Source organism: Arachis ipaensis, chromosome B05 (genome assembly GCF_000816755.2).
Source record: "Arachis ipaensis cultivar K30076 chromosome B05, Araip1.1, whole genome shotgun sequence".
NCBI lineage: Eukaryota > Viridiplantae > Streptophyta > Magnoliopsida > Fabales > Fabaceae > Arachis > Arachis ipaensis.
Genome location: NC_029789.2, coordinates 80,122,916 through 80,138,341, shown reverse-complemented (window position 1 = coordinate 80,138,341; position 15,426 = coordinate 80,122,916). Strand labels below are relative to the sequence as shown.

At 34.3% G+C, this 15,426-nt stretch overlaps 1 long non-coding RNA gene across 1 annotated transcript; it reads left to right on the top strand.

Annotated features, from left to right (window-relative positions):
- On the top strand, positions 11,238-12,248 carry LOC110272192. Its single transcript, XR_002363133.1, has 2 exons — positions 11,238-11,601; positions 11,888-12,248. It is a non-coding gene; the product is annotated as an uncharacterized LOC110272192 (long non-coding RNA).

Sequence of the window (15,426 nt, the reverse complement as noted above, 5' to 3'; positions counted from 1 at the left end):
AATTCTATACTTTATGTTTTGTCTATGTTTGTGTCTTTATTACATGATCATTAGTGTTTAGTGTCTATGTCTTAAAGCTATGAATATCCTATGAATCCTTCACCTTTCTTAAATGAAAAATATTTTCTGAAAAAGAAAAAGAGGTACATAAATTTCGAAATTTATCTTGAAATTAGTTTAATTATTCTGATGTGGTGGCAATACTTTTTGTTTTCTGAATGCTTGCTTGAACAGTGCATACTTTTGATAGTAAAGTTAATGAATGTTAAAATTGTTGGCTCTTAAAATAATAATGAAAAAAGAGAAATGTTATTGATACTCTGAAAAATCATAAAATTGATTCTTGAAGCAAGAAAAAGCAGTGAAAACAAAGCTTGCGGAAAAAAATGCGAAAAATAAAGAAAAAAGAAAGAAAAAGAAAAGGCAAGCAGAAAAAGCCAACAACCCTTTAAAGAAAAAGGCAAGGGTAAAAAGGATCCAAGGCTTTGAGCATTAATGGATAGGAGGGCCCAAAAGAATAAAATCATGGCCTAAGCGGTTAAATCAAGATGTCCTTAACCATGTGCTTGTGGTGTGAAGGTGTCAAGTGAAAAGCTTGAGACTGAGCGGTTAAAGTCGTGGTCCAAAGCAAAAAAAAAAGGAGTGTGCTTAAGAGCTCTGGGCACCTCTAACTGGGGACTCTAGCAAAGCTAAGTCACAATCTGAAAAGGTTCACCCAGTTATGTGTCTGTGGCATTTATGTATCCGGTGGTAATACTGGAAAACAAAATGCTTAGGGTCACGGGCAAGACTCATAAAATAGTTGTGTTCAAGAATCAACATACTGAACTAAGATAATCAATAACACTATCTGAATTCTGAGTTCCTATGGATGCCAATCCTTCTGAACTTCAAGGGATAAAGTGAGATGTCAAAACTGTTCAGAAACAAAAAGCTACTAGTCCCACTCATCTAATTAAAACTAATCTTCATTGATGTTTTTGGAATTTATTGTATTTTCTCTTCTTTTTATCCTATTTTTTTTTAGTTGCTTGGGGACAAGCAAAAATTTAAGTTTGGTGTTGTGATGAGCGGATAATTTATACCCTTTTTGGCATTATTTTTACATAGTTTTTAGTATGTTTTAGTTACTATTTATTATATTTTTATTAGTTTTTATTCAAAAATCACATTTATGGACTTTACTATGAGTTTTTGTCTTTTTCTGTGATTTCAGGTATTTTCTGGCTGAAATTGAGGGACTTGAGCAAAAATCTGATTCAGAGGCTGAGAAAGGACTGCAGATGCTGTTGGATTCTGACCCTCCTGCACTCGAACTGGATTTTCTGGAGCTACAGAAGCCCAATTGGCACGTTCTCAATTGTGTTGGAAAGTAGACATTTTGGGCTTTCCATCAATGTATAATAGTCCATACTTTGCCCGAGATTTGATTGCCCAAACTGGCATTCAAACGCCCACCAAAGACCTTTTTCTGGAGTAAAACGCCGGAACTGGCACCAGAATTGGAATTAAACGCCCAAACTGGCACCCAAGCTGGCGTTTAACTCCAAGAATGGCTTATGCACATGAAAGCTTCAATTCTCAGCCCAAGCACACACCAAGTGGTCTCCGGAAGTGGATTTCTGCGCTATTTGCACTCAGTTACTTATTTTCTGTAATCTCTAGTAACTAGTTTAGTATAAATAGCACTTTTTACTATTGTATTCATATACTTGGAGACTTTGATCACTTTTATGTTACAATTGGAGGCTGGCCTCACGGCCATGCCTAGATCTTTTTCTCTTATGTATTTTCTACGGTGGAGTTTCTACACCTCATAGATTAAGGTGCGGAGCTCTGCTGTTCTTCATGAATTAATGCAAGTACTATTGTTTTTCTTTCAATTCACACTTACTTCTTCTCCAAGATATACTCTCGTACTTAATTCAGTTAAGTCAGAATGAAGGGTGACCCGTGACAATCACCCACTATCTTCGTTACTCGCTTAGGCAAGATCCGCGTGCCTGACAACCACAAGCGGTCTACATGATGTTCAACGTAGTCCTTGGACGATAGTCGAAGTATATTCTCTTGGGTCTCTAAGCCACGATTCGCATCGTCTCTCCTGACAACAGAGCATCCGAATCCGTGATTAGAACCTTCGTGGTATAGGCTAGAACTAATTTGCAGCATTCCTGAGATCCGGAAAGTCTAAACCTTGTTTGTGGTATTCCGAGTAGGATCTGGGAAGGGATGACTGTGACGAGCTTCAAATTTGCAAATGTTGGGCGCAGTGACAGTGTGCAAAAGGATAGAGAGATCCTATTCCGATGCTAGCGAGAACCGACAGATGATTAGCCGTGCGGTAGCTGTACCTGGTATTTTTCATCCGAGACGAGAAATCCGATAGTTGATTAGTCGTGCCGAGATCGTACCTGGTATTTTTCATTCGAGAGGATTATACAGCTTGCCATGGAAGGGAGCACGCATGATTGGAAGAAGACAATAGGAAAGCAGGGGTTCAGAAGCAACAAAGCATCTCCAAATGCTTATCTGAAATTCCCACCAATGAATTACATAAGTATCTTTATTTTATTTTATGTTTTATTTATCTTTTAATTATCAAAACCTCATAACCATTTGAATCCGCCTGACTATGATCTACAAGATGGCCATAGCTTGCTTCAAGCCGACAATCTCTGTGGGATCGACCCTTACTCACGTAAGGTATTACTTGGACGACCCAGTGCACGTGCTGATTAGTTGTGTGGAGTTGTGAAAAGTGTGGATCACAATTTCGTGCACCACATATAAACCATATTATTGTACCAAACCCCCAAATTAAAAACCCTAAAATTGGAACTCTAAACACCCAAATTTCAGAACCAAACAGAAATCTATAGATACCTTCTCGACGATGTGTGCGCAGAGAGGACGACTTGAGCGTAGAGACGACGATGGTGAGGGTGCAGCTCACGATCAATGCAGGAAAGCACAGCTGACGATCAATGCAGGAGAGAGCAGCTGACGATGAGTGGCGAAGTCGTGTGTGGTGAGTGGTGAGTAGTGAGTGGGGAAGGAGCAACGGTGAGTGGCGAAGGTGAGAAGTGAGGGCGCGAAGGCTTTCTCTGACAGTGAATGAAGGTGAGGCGCGAGTTACTGAAGAGCTAGCTTATCAGTGTGCTTTGGGGGGCAAAGGGGAAAAATTCACTAAGTTATACGCCGTATTTGGCCCTAGATACATTAGAAGATGCTTTTGAAGAACCCAAAATATAACAAATAGGTTACTCTTTAGAAGCGCTCTCTTTGGTGTGAAAAGTGTAGCCATAGATATTTAAAAAAGGCTACGCTTTATAAGTAATTTTTTTAATATCTAAGGCTACACTTTTTAAATGATGCCACAACTATGTATTCTATTCTCTTATAAAAAGGTAACACAGAGAAAAGCGTAGCCTATTCTACGAAAAGGCTACGCTTTTCAAATGTAGCCTAAAAAAAGTGTGGTTGAATGGGTGTTTTTCTTGTAGTGGTGGCACGCCAACCTTGCTCGCACCATGGGCGTGGCACGCCAGTCCATGGTGTGGCACACCAGTTCATTAAACCAGAAAGGAACATTTGTGCACCAACAAGGGCGTGGCATGCCAAACCTGGGCATGACACGCCAAGCCAACCTTCCAAAGAAGAAGATTGAAGATTTTAATGAGAGCGTGGCATGCTAGTTCAAATTCTCAGAGAATGGGATGGATGATTTCACTATGGGGCATGCCACTTGAGAGCTGGGTGTGGCACGCCAAGCCAAGCCAAGCTAATGTTCTGCGCATGGCATGCCGCTCACACGCCACTCATATGCCACCAATTAATGGTTATTCACTTTAGTTTTTAATTGTAATTTTCTTTTCTTTTTGTAATTTCTTATTTCTAGTAATAGGAGTAGTATAAATACCCCTTGAATAGCACTGAAAAGGGACTTGGAACTTTTACTTCACTTTACTTTACTTTCATCTTCTTCCATCTCTTGTAATCTCTCTCTAAGCTATAAGTAGCTAAACTCCCTCTCATTGGGGGAGGGAGCTCTGTTGCACTTGATGGATTAATGATAGTGAATTTCTTCTTCTCCTCATCTTTCTTTAATTTGCTAGAAGGAATTTCGTTCTTCATGCTTAGCATTCAATTATCTTGGAAAAGAGATTGAATGCAACTTGGGTTTCATGAGAACCTTGGAAGATAAAACATGAAATCATGCTTGAAATCCCTTCTCACATTGAGTAGATCTGGGTTTTGGGATTGGATATGGTGACATTAAATCTACCCACTACTTGGATCTATGAGGATGTGTGGTAAAATCAGGGACCAAGCTTATCTCTCTTCATGAGCAATTAGACCAAGGAATTGGCTGATTATCAAGATTTGAGAGATTGAATTACCAAGAAATTGAGATTCAATCAATCATGATTGCCAAGAGGTCAATGTGTTGCATGATTGAAGATGAGATGATCTGAAATTAATCCGGAAAAAGCAATATCTCCTAACCCTAATGAATCTTCGCCATTCTTATCTTCCCTATTCTTTATAGCTTTGTTTAATTTCTGTCAATCAACCTATTCCCCTTTTACAATTAAGTCATTTACATTCTAGTAATTTATCTTTATGCTCTTTACATTCCAACACTTTACTTCTTTCTTTATCTTCTAGTCCTTTACAATTCTGTCATTTACTCTTCTGCACTCAACACTTATTCTTGATTAGCTTAACTAAATTACCCTGTAACTAAAATTGTTCAATCAATTAATCTTCGTGGGATCGACCTCACTCTCAGTGAGTTTTTACTTGACAATAATTTGGTATACTTTTTGAAAGAGTTATTGTAGTGATACAGTAAATTTCCACCATCATCTATTTTGCGAATAGAACAGCACACTGCGACATAGACACTGAGATACAAATTCATATTTGGTATGAGAGATATGGATAGAAACATTGTATCTTAAAATACAAAGTGTAAAAATCTAATTTTTCATATAATAATTTTTCGGACTTTCTGTGATTAGAATTCACCAAACCCATAAATCACAATTCATTTTGTTTTAACAAGTCTATATCAAATATAAAAAAAAATCTCCATTAAAGTATTATTTTTATATACCTTTTAATGATGACATTTAATTATCGAGTTTAAATTTATCCAGTAAGAAACTTTTATTGGTATTCTTTAATTTGTTTAACTTCACAAAAATATTTTAGAGATATTTTAAAATTGAGATAACATATGATATCGATATTACTCAGACAAGTATACTTGTTTACTTGATCTAATACAGTAAAAATAAGTGACTAAATAATTACCACTTTTAATCATTATCTTCCATGATTTAATACTAACCACTTAATTCTCTATTCATATATTCATCTCTTTTTACCATTTCTTATCCACCACAAGTGTGGTGAATTAACTTAAAAATAAGATCGCTTACTCATACGATTAACACCAAATAAAATTTCAAATTAACACAAATCCTTTCTCTAAACTTAGGTCACCTCTTCTCCCATTTTATTCATCACATGTTGAAATATTAGGCTTGGTTATCAAGAAAAATAAAGTGAGATAATATCAAAAAAGAAAAATTAAGATAATATCAAATAGAAAAGGAGAAAAAAAATTAAATTAGCCATCCTTATTCCTCCCTTTTACTAATGTTGGACCTTGCTTCTTTTACCATCATGTTTTAACTCATCATCACTAAGATAGAAAAAAGAAAAAAAAAAGAAAAAAAAAAGAGAGAAGTGGCCGAACACACAAGAGAGGAAAAGAGAAGTTAGAAAACTTTGTGTTCATACAATTTTATCTTCAATCTTCACAAGACTAAGACCTTTTCTCAAGAAACCAACTTGATCATACAACTTCTCTCATCCTTTTCTTTATTTTTTATATCAAAATCCTCAAGGTTAGTGAAAAGATTTTTTTCTTTCTTCTCTTTATAAATTTGTTTCTCTATGTTTATCTATGGAGTATGGAGGAACTATATTTGTTTCTTTCCTTATATAGAAAGTCATCTCTATGAGATTCTAAAATAGTAAGAAGAACATCAAATTCCAAGCTCGAAAAGGTGAAAAATCTTTTCCTTTTCCATGTGACACCATTCGGCTATGAGTCATTCTTATGATTAAAAGTTATGTTGCTTTTCATTTAGGAGATTTTTTTTGAACATAAAGACTAATGAAGTAACTTAGAAGCATTAACAAGAAAAGTAAGTGTTTGGATAGTTAGAATAACTCATATATGATTAATATATCTCTATTGATGTGTTGATGATGATTTGATGATTATAAATGCTTATGTTGATGAATGAATGGTGGATGAGTCGTTGATATGTTTTACAAATGCTTAATATGAATTTTTTGGATGACGATGATGATGATGATGCTTTTGAGGTTAAATTATAATTTTATAGAATTTAGAAATCAAGTAAAGAACTCTTAAAGAGATATTTATTGAAGTTAATTATGTAAAACATTGAAGTATTAAAAGAAAAACGAGTAAAAGAGCATAAAAGTCACATTAACTAAAGATTTAAGTCTATGAAAAATGTATAATACTTCAAAGATGATCAATGTAAAACCCGGTCAAACCGTAATTAATTAAATAATAAATTAAATAGAAGCGAATATGGTTAGAAAATTTAGCAATCGGAATTTGATAATTTAAATATGATATTTGGACTAAGTAAATTTTTCTGAGTTGGAAAACATAGTTTTCTGAATAAAAATGTGCACTGGAAATTTGACCGGCAGTACCAGTTGCGATCTATCTAGTACTGTGGCTGAGAAAATTAATTAGAAGTGAATAATTTTAAGAAATAAGAATTTATAATTTGGGAAGATAGAAATATTTAAAATACGATTTAAAACCCTAATCTTAAAGGTTTTGGCTCAAAATTGGGCTAACGGACTAAACCAAGTGAATCGAGCCCAAGTGGGCCTAAGACCAACATATATAAATATTAGTTATGAGCATTTTAACTCATTTATCCTAGAGAATGAGAGAGGGGGCGGATAGAGAGAAGAGAGAAAGAAAACATAGCTTTCACCATAACTTTCTCTCCGGAACTCCGATTGACGAGCCATTTGTGGCCACGTATCGCTGTTTTCATCCTCTACGATTCTATCTAAGTTTTGTGGTGAGTATTTCATTGTCCTCTGCCCAGTTTTCATTTTTCTCTTTAAATTTGAATTTGGTTTGGGCTTTGAGGAAATCTTATGATTTTGGTTGTTTAGGAGTGCTCTAGTATGAGCCATTGGTGAGTTCCATCAACCAATTTCATGGGTTAAGGTAAAGAATCCTCTAATCCTTATGATTTATCAATTTCATGAACCCTAGGTTGATTATAAGTGTGAAAATTGATTATGTTAGAGTATTGGGTGATTTTGGTGCACAATTGGAAGATTGATATTGCTTGTGGGGCCTTGGTGAGGCTTGGAGCAGAGTTAGTGGAGACTTCCAAGAAGAAGCTCAATTATTTTGGCTATAAGAGGTACGGTTTAAGTTTCATTTAAGTACCGTGTGGTATGATGAGAATTCCTAGGCTAGATGCCCCTAGGATAAAGTTTGGATTGTGTAAATGGTTGGTACTAATATGTATAGTTGATATGTAATGTAAATTAATGATTGAGTTGAGAATTGTGTGAATTTGTATGTTTGGTGTGTTGAGAATTTGATGAATTGGATAATGAATATTAGTTTGTGGAATATGCATTTAAATTGTGAATTCGGGCCAGAGGCCGTGAATATTGGGCCGGAGGCCGGAAAGAGGTAAGGAATTCAAATTTGATGAATGATGAGTAATGATGATTGTATGAGTTATTGAGGATGATGGTGAAAGTGCCGTGTATGTTATAAGCCGGATGGCTGTGATAAGCATTGAATTATGGCATAGTATGTATATGTATATGATTAATGATTAGATAATTATGATTAATTGAGGAAGTGTAGAAATGATGGTTTGAAAATGAATGTGACGTGTGATCCCGGTAGTAGGCAGTGGCGTTGTCCACTTGCTTCTGGTATGAGATGGGGAAGGAGAATTATGATAAATGAGTTTAATTATAGAGTTTTGAATGAATGTATGTTTGTGATACCTGGGTAGTAGCAAGGGTCGTGGTTCGTCCCGCTTGCTCCGGGTCATTGTTTAAGAATTGGTAATAATGAAGAGTGAGTATGAATGAATATGGTAAATGAATAATGATAGAAAATGTTGAATGTGAGTATGCTTGTGTTTTCTCTCTGGTTGTAAGGGTGACAGGGCACCGATACCCTCTAACGGTGACAGGGCACATATACCCTCTTATGGTGACAAGGTATATATACCCTCTAATGGTGACAGGGTACATATACCCTCTAATGGTGACAGGGCACGTATTCCCTCTAATGATATTAATGCCCAACAGAGAGACTGTGCCCGGGTTAGCTACCGGACACGTCAGGTTGGCTTGATAATCGACAGATGATATAATCAACCATAGGGTAGGCATACATCATTTGCATATGTTTGAATTGTTTGGGTTTGCCTATTTGTTTTGGATTGCTATATCATATATGTTATGTTACTTGATTATGTCCTACTTGTTCTACTTATACCTCATTGTGTATTACTTGCCTGTATTGCTTGTGTTTGTACAACTGAGAGGTCCCTTATGGTGGTGTCGGTTGACGTTAAGGGCTGTTCTTGATAAGATGAGTTGGTGATGTGATTGAATAATGATGATAATTATTAAATGAGATGATTTGAGCTCCCTGGGTAGACGCAGTGAAGTGATTTCACTTGTTGAGACAGAATAACTCGGGATGGTTTCGTTTATAATTCTGATTATGAATTGTCGAAGAGTTAGAAAGTTGGGAAGCATGAGGAACATGAATTAGATTTAGCATCCCCTTATGACAGTTGCCTACTTTTGGATTAGCGAGAACATAGGATGAATGTTGGGTGAAAGGAAGTTTAGGATGCTTAGTGAGTTTTTATTACAATGCACTGTATTTATTTGGCACTTTTACCGTACTGGGAACGCATGGGTCGGGGATTCTCATTCCGTATATATCTCTTGTGTTTTACATACAGGTCCAAGTGCTTAGAAGTGAGCTGTGGTTCATTTGAGAGATGGTGAAGATCTTTATATTCTCTACTTTATATTTTGCTTAGAATCTCTCCACCTTTATTTTGAAAAGGCTATATCTTGTATTGAACTCTTTTGAACTTGCCTATAGAGGTTTTTATGTTTCTTATGGGAGAGATTAGGAGACGTTGTTGTCAACTACTGTTATACTGTACCCTAGCCGGCCTAAATTTCGCGGGTCGCGACTAGTGGCTATTTACTTATGTTATATACCTATATACTGTTCTTCTCTTATTCTCCTTCATGCCTTTATCTGTATATCGTTTTCGACTTCACGCTTCATCTTTTAGTTGTCGACGCGCGAGTGATACGACTTCGCGATTTTATTTTTTTCTCTTTTCAGGCTTCTCGTTTAATACTCCTTTCAATTTTATTTGTAATTATGTATTAAAAATCCCCCTTGAGAGTCGTACCACCTTATTATCATTGACTTATGACTCGAGCATAAGGATTTAAATATTAGGGTGTTACAATCAAGATGTACTTTTAGAGAAAAAAAAAGTGTGTCAAAGTGTAAATNTATAAGGAATAAAATGATCATTTTTGTAAAAAATAAAATTAAAATGAATAATTATGTAATATATAGACAAAATGATCATTTCGGTCAAATACAAGATTAAAATAATAAAAATGAGAACATTAAATGCAAAATAGTCATTATTGAAAAGTATGAGATTGAATTCCCCCTCGATGATTGCTTAATCTCCATCCCCAGTTAACAAATGATCCCTCATTCCAGTAGTATAATATCAATCCATAATTTCACGAGTGAAGTATTAACTCGGTCTCTGTCTATGACAATATTTCTTAAAATAAAATCGGTTTATTTTGGTCTCTGTTTCTTAATTTTGTCACATAACGTAGTTTTTGTGGGTATTTTTTTATCAATTCTGAACGAAAAATGCTGACGTGTCAGGTTCAGAAATGGACAGGAGTCTAATTGTCTCTAAATTTAAATTAGTTAGGGATTTATTTGTCCTTATAATTTTTTAAACAATATTTTTTTAGATTTTTTTTATTTATTATATTAATATTTTTTTTCTATTAGTTTGTACTTATTAAACCATATATTCAATAATTTATTGAAAAAATATTAATATAATGAATAAAAATAATTTAAAAAAGATATTATTTAAAGAATAAGGATAAATAAACCCCTAATCAATTTAAATTTAGAGACAATTAGACTCCTGTCCATTTCTGAAGCTGACACGTTGATTTTTTCTATTTAGAGTTGACAGAAAAATATCCACAAAAACCGTGTTGTGTGACGAAATCAGAAGACAGAAACTGAAGTTGATCGATTTTATTTTGAGGGATCGCGTTGTCATTCTTAAAAATGGACAGATGCGGAATTGGTACTTCACTCTAATTTCACGGTCACTTGGTCAGAACTACTTTCCTATTGCTAAACCTTCAGTTCCATTGGTTTATTCAATTGTGAATGTCATATAACCCCTTTTCAAGCAATGTGATGGTTAGTATATTTACTTACTCTACATTCATGATTTGATTACATGTTGTCACATTTGTTTTACATTCTTTTCCCTCTCAATAAATCTGTAGTGTTTATAATTACTTCCTTCGAGGCTTGCAATGCACGCATTTCCTTCTAAGCTTAGTTATGTCAATGTTGTTTAGGCTAAAGGTCCATTTTAAATGAAAAGCTTCGATGATGCTGATGCATGAGCATTTTAAATACTTATTGTTGGCATTTATTATAAAAAAATTATGATTTTTATTTAATAATTATATAATTTTTAAGATTATTCACTTATTCTATTAGTACTTTGATTTCTTTAGTTATACGATTTTTGTAGAAAAATATTAGAAAAAGAGAAACAAAAATATAAGGAAAAATAAAATAAATTGAAGACAAGTGCAAAGAGAATTGGTGTATGCTGTCAATCTTAACCTCTTCATACTCTAAAAAGAATAACTTGAGTTACAAAGCTCTAAATGAGATGATTCTGGTGACATTCGAAAGCTATCTTATAGAGTTTTTCAACAATATATAATAGTCTATAGCAAGATTCTGAAAATCGGACCGATCATCAAACCGCTCTAGTTACTGGTTCACTAATTTACTGGTCTAACCGGTCTAACCGGTGATTCAACCGAAAAATCATTTTAGAATAAAATAATAAGTAAATTATAATTAAACACCCTAAAATATAATTATAGTCTAATATAAATATTAAAATATCAAAAGTACATCAGCAACCTTAAAACAGCAACACCAATATATTATCGAACAGCAACAATGAAACAGCAACACATTATAAAACACTAAAACAGCAACACCGGTACATTATCAAAACACTAAAATAGCAACACCATTCAGCAAGGCAGTGATGACACTAAACTAAACACTAAAAACAGCAAAATTAGTACATTATATAACATATCAAAAGTTCAAAACAGAGCATTCAGTAACCAAGCATTAGCATTAGCAAGGTAGTGATGACACTAAATTAAACAGAGCATTAGCAAGGAAGTGATGACACTAAATTAAACACTAAAAACAGCAAAATCAGTACATTATACAACATATCAAAAGTTTAAAACAGAGCATTGAGTAACCAACCATTAGCATTAGCAAGGTAGTGATGACACTAAATTAAACAGAGCATTAGCAAGGAAGTGATGACATTAAATTAAACACTAAAAACAACAAAATCAGTATATTATACAACATATCAAAAGTTCAAAACAGAGCATTCAGTAACCAAGCATTAGCAAGGCAGTGATGACACTAAATTAAATAGGAAAATTATTTTTTCAATGAATAAAAAGAGCAACTAATTATGGAAGAGAAAAAGAACATAAATATATGATTACATGAAATGAAATGAGGAAACAATTGAACTGATAAGAAGAAATTGTGATAGATGAGTGATTATTGAAAGAGAAAAGAGAGTGAATAGCAGCAGAAGCAGCATTATAATTGAGCCTTAGGTTAAGAAAACCCATGATGCTGTTTCCAGAATTCAAGAGAAAGAGGAGATTCCATTAAGATTACACAACAACCCAGCAACACATCACTAATCAATAATCATAATATATTCAAAATCAATAATCAGTAAATTAAAATCACAAGTTCAAAGATAGTCTTAATTCTTGATCTAATTTTAATCATTTATTTTAATCTGAAAATGCTATTGTGGGGAAAAATCCGTACCTATGTAATTCTGTATCATCATGCAACCAACACATCAAAACAATTTAGAAGAAGAAAAACAATATAGCTATTCCTGTAGTAGCAACGTAGCATTAGTTGTTGGGGTTTTGGTGCTTCTAATAATTTCTATAGCAGCTATAATCTTCTTAGATACGATAGTCTACGGAGCCACTGACAGCAGGACGACGACGACGAGACGACGAAGACACGACGGCGCGGCAGCTGGAAGCCTCGAACACGAACAGCGAAGTCACTGGGGGAATGGATGATGTGCCGAGCCCGAGCTAGAAGAGAAAGTCTGGCCGTATGGGTTTGGGACAGGGGAAGGAGGAGGCCGCGGAGACGCCGACAACCACGGACGGCGGCGGAGGTTCTGTTGACAAGGCTGGGTTTTTGGTTTGGGACCCTTAGGGCTTGCTGGTGAGTGTGTTTGTCGAAGAAGGGGTGTTTGGTGTGTATTAGGGTGGAGGGTAACCGGGTGAGGACTCGCATGGGTTGGGGGGATTTCGTTTTTTTTTTAATAGCAACAAAAACGACGCCGTTTCACATGAACCGGTCGGTTCTCGGTCCGGTCCAACTGGCCGGTTATCAGTCGATTCACCGGTTTTTCAGCGGTTTGAGAATTAACGATTTTAAGAAGAGGACCGGACCATTTTTTATGCTGGTTCTCAGTTGAACCGGTTCGATCGGTCGGTCCGGTCCGATTTTCAGAACACTTGTCCATAGTGAACATTGAATCTGATGGTGTAAATCATCATTCTAAGCCAAGTACTAAAAGGAGCAAAAAGAGTTCGTGTACAACGTGGAGAAAGTCACATAATATGTGAGATGCCTAGCAGCCTGACCTCTTCACCTTTAAAGGAGCATAACTTGAGCTATAGAGACCCAAATGACTTGCTTTCAACGTTGTTAGAAAGTAAAACTTCAAGAGTTTTCCAATGATATATAATACTTCATAGTTGACATGAGTCTCACACAGCTTCTTCATGTAACCAAAGCACGCCACAAACAAGCCAATTTAGGCCACTCTTGAAGGAAAAATGCTTGCCGTTGAACGACACATTTTTGACGTGGCACGGAAAACTCTTACAAAGGCTTCATGTAGTACGTGATTTTTTTCACGTACAATGTAAGGGAGTAAACAGAGGCCAAAATTGAATCCTTTCAAGGATACGTACAATGTGAATTTGTTCACGTACAACGTGAACCAAACAGAGATCAATTTGAGCCATCAAGAAGGCTTCATGTACAACGTGAATCCTTCATGTACATGTGGGATAAATGTCATCTCCCAGGATCTCAATTTAAGCCACTAAATCTTCAATTTCTCATCATTTATGTGGTCAATTCAAGGCTCAACTTAAGCCCACTAATCACAAGCATTTATTAAGGATTTGCAAGAAGATAAGATTGAAAGCTTTAGTTGAGGCAATCATTAATTAGTTAGATTTGATTCTATTTTAATTTTGATTCTGTTTAAATTTTGAATTTGAATTTCATTAGGGTTAGTATTTAAGGAGAGAAGTGAGACACTTAAAGTGGCTTCTTCTCTTCTTCGGCGGCAATTTTTTTTCAATATTTTACGATTTCTCTTAAAAACATGAGCAACTAATTCTCTTTGGTCAAGGTTAGGAGCTCTATTGATTCCATGGATTAATACAACAGCTTTTCTACCTTTAATTTATGCATTAATTTCTTTTCAAGAAAAGGTTTTCGTTCTTCATCTTAAAGAGTTTGAAGGTGTTAGGAAACAATTCTTTTTTTTTACTTGAATTCTCTTAACCTTTTGAAAAAATTGATTAATTGAATTAACCTTGAAAACTAATTCTCATAACTCTTAAGTTTGAAACTAGATTTGATAAGTGACATCAAATCAACTAAGGGAGATTCTTATGATTTGTATGGTTTATGAATCAGTGAACGTACCTAACTCTTTTCTTAAATAATTGACTAAGGGATTAGCGATTAATTAGGTTAAAGAGAAATTGAATCACTAAGGGATTTGGTTTTGATTACTAATAATTTGCCATAGAAGTGTCTTTGCATGATTAAGGTAGAAAGTGAAAAGTATTGATTCGGAAGTTTTAACATCTCTAAAGCCTTAATTCTCTTAATCATATCATCTTTTCAATATTCACTGTTTGCTTTCGTTTACTTTACTATTTATACTAAAGCTTTTAAAAATTCTAATTTAATTGTCTGATTAAATTAATCAATTAAGTATTACTTGCTTAATCTATTAATTTTTGTAGGATCAACACTCACTCATCATGAATTATTACTTAATTTAATTTGATACACTTATCGATATTTTGTGGGTTGTAAAATTTTCCTCAAATGCCCCTTAGGTGCAATGAAGCATCTCTTACCCAAGGTTATTAGCACAAATTCTATTGATCGCATTATGTTAAAGAGGGCCATGCTCTTAAATTTAGCATATCATCTCAGGACGAAACGAAACTGAGATGACCATAACCATATGAGATGACCATAACCATATTAAACCCTTAGTTTTTTGTTTAGAAATTCCTCAGCTTATGTTTTGGTTGTTTTGTATGTGTTTTACCAATTATATATTTGTAGGCCTCTATCTTTAAATCGTCATATATAAGTTATAATAAATTCCATTATCCTTTTTACAACATATACATCTTCATTTAATCTCTGCATCAAATACAGATTATATATATGTTCTTTAAACAACCATACCTAAATATTAATACACAATAACCCATGTTGCATATAAAATCCGAAAAAATTAATTAAATAAATTAAAATTGCATTAATTGAAATTAAGACGTCTAAAATATGTAGAAATATTAAAATTTATAATTTAAATATTTAACAGTAAAATTTGAATTAAAAAATTAAATTGAATGCAAAAATATAATTATTTTTGAAAAATGCATACCGGCTTAGATCTGTCCGATACTATGAATGAAGGAAATGAAAAATATAAAAATGATATGAAAAATATTTAGAATAGAAAATTGGACACTTATTTTAAAGATTTTAACTTAAAATTGGATCAAATGAACCAAAATTCACCAAATGGATTCATGTTGGGCCCAAAGCCCATGCCCACATATATATAAGTTCAT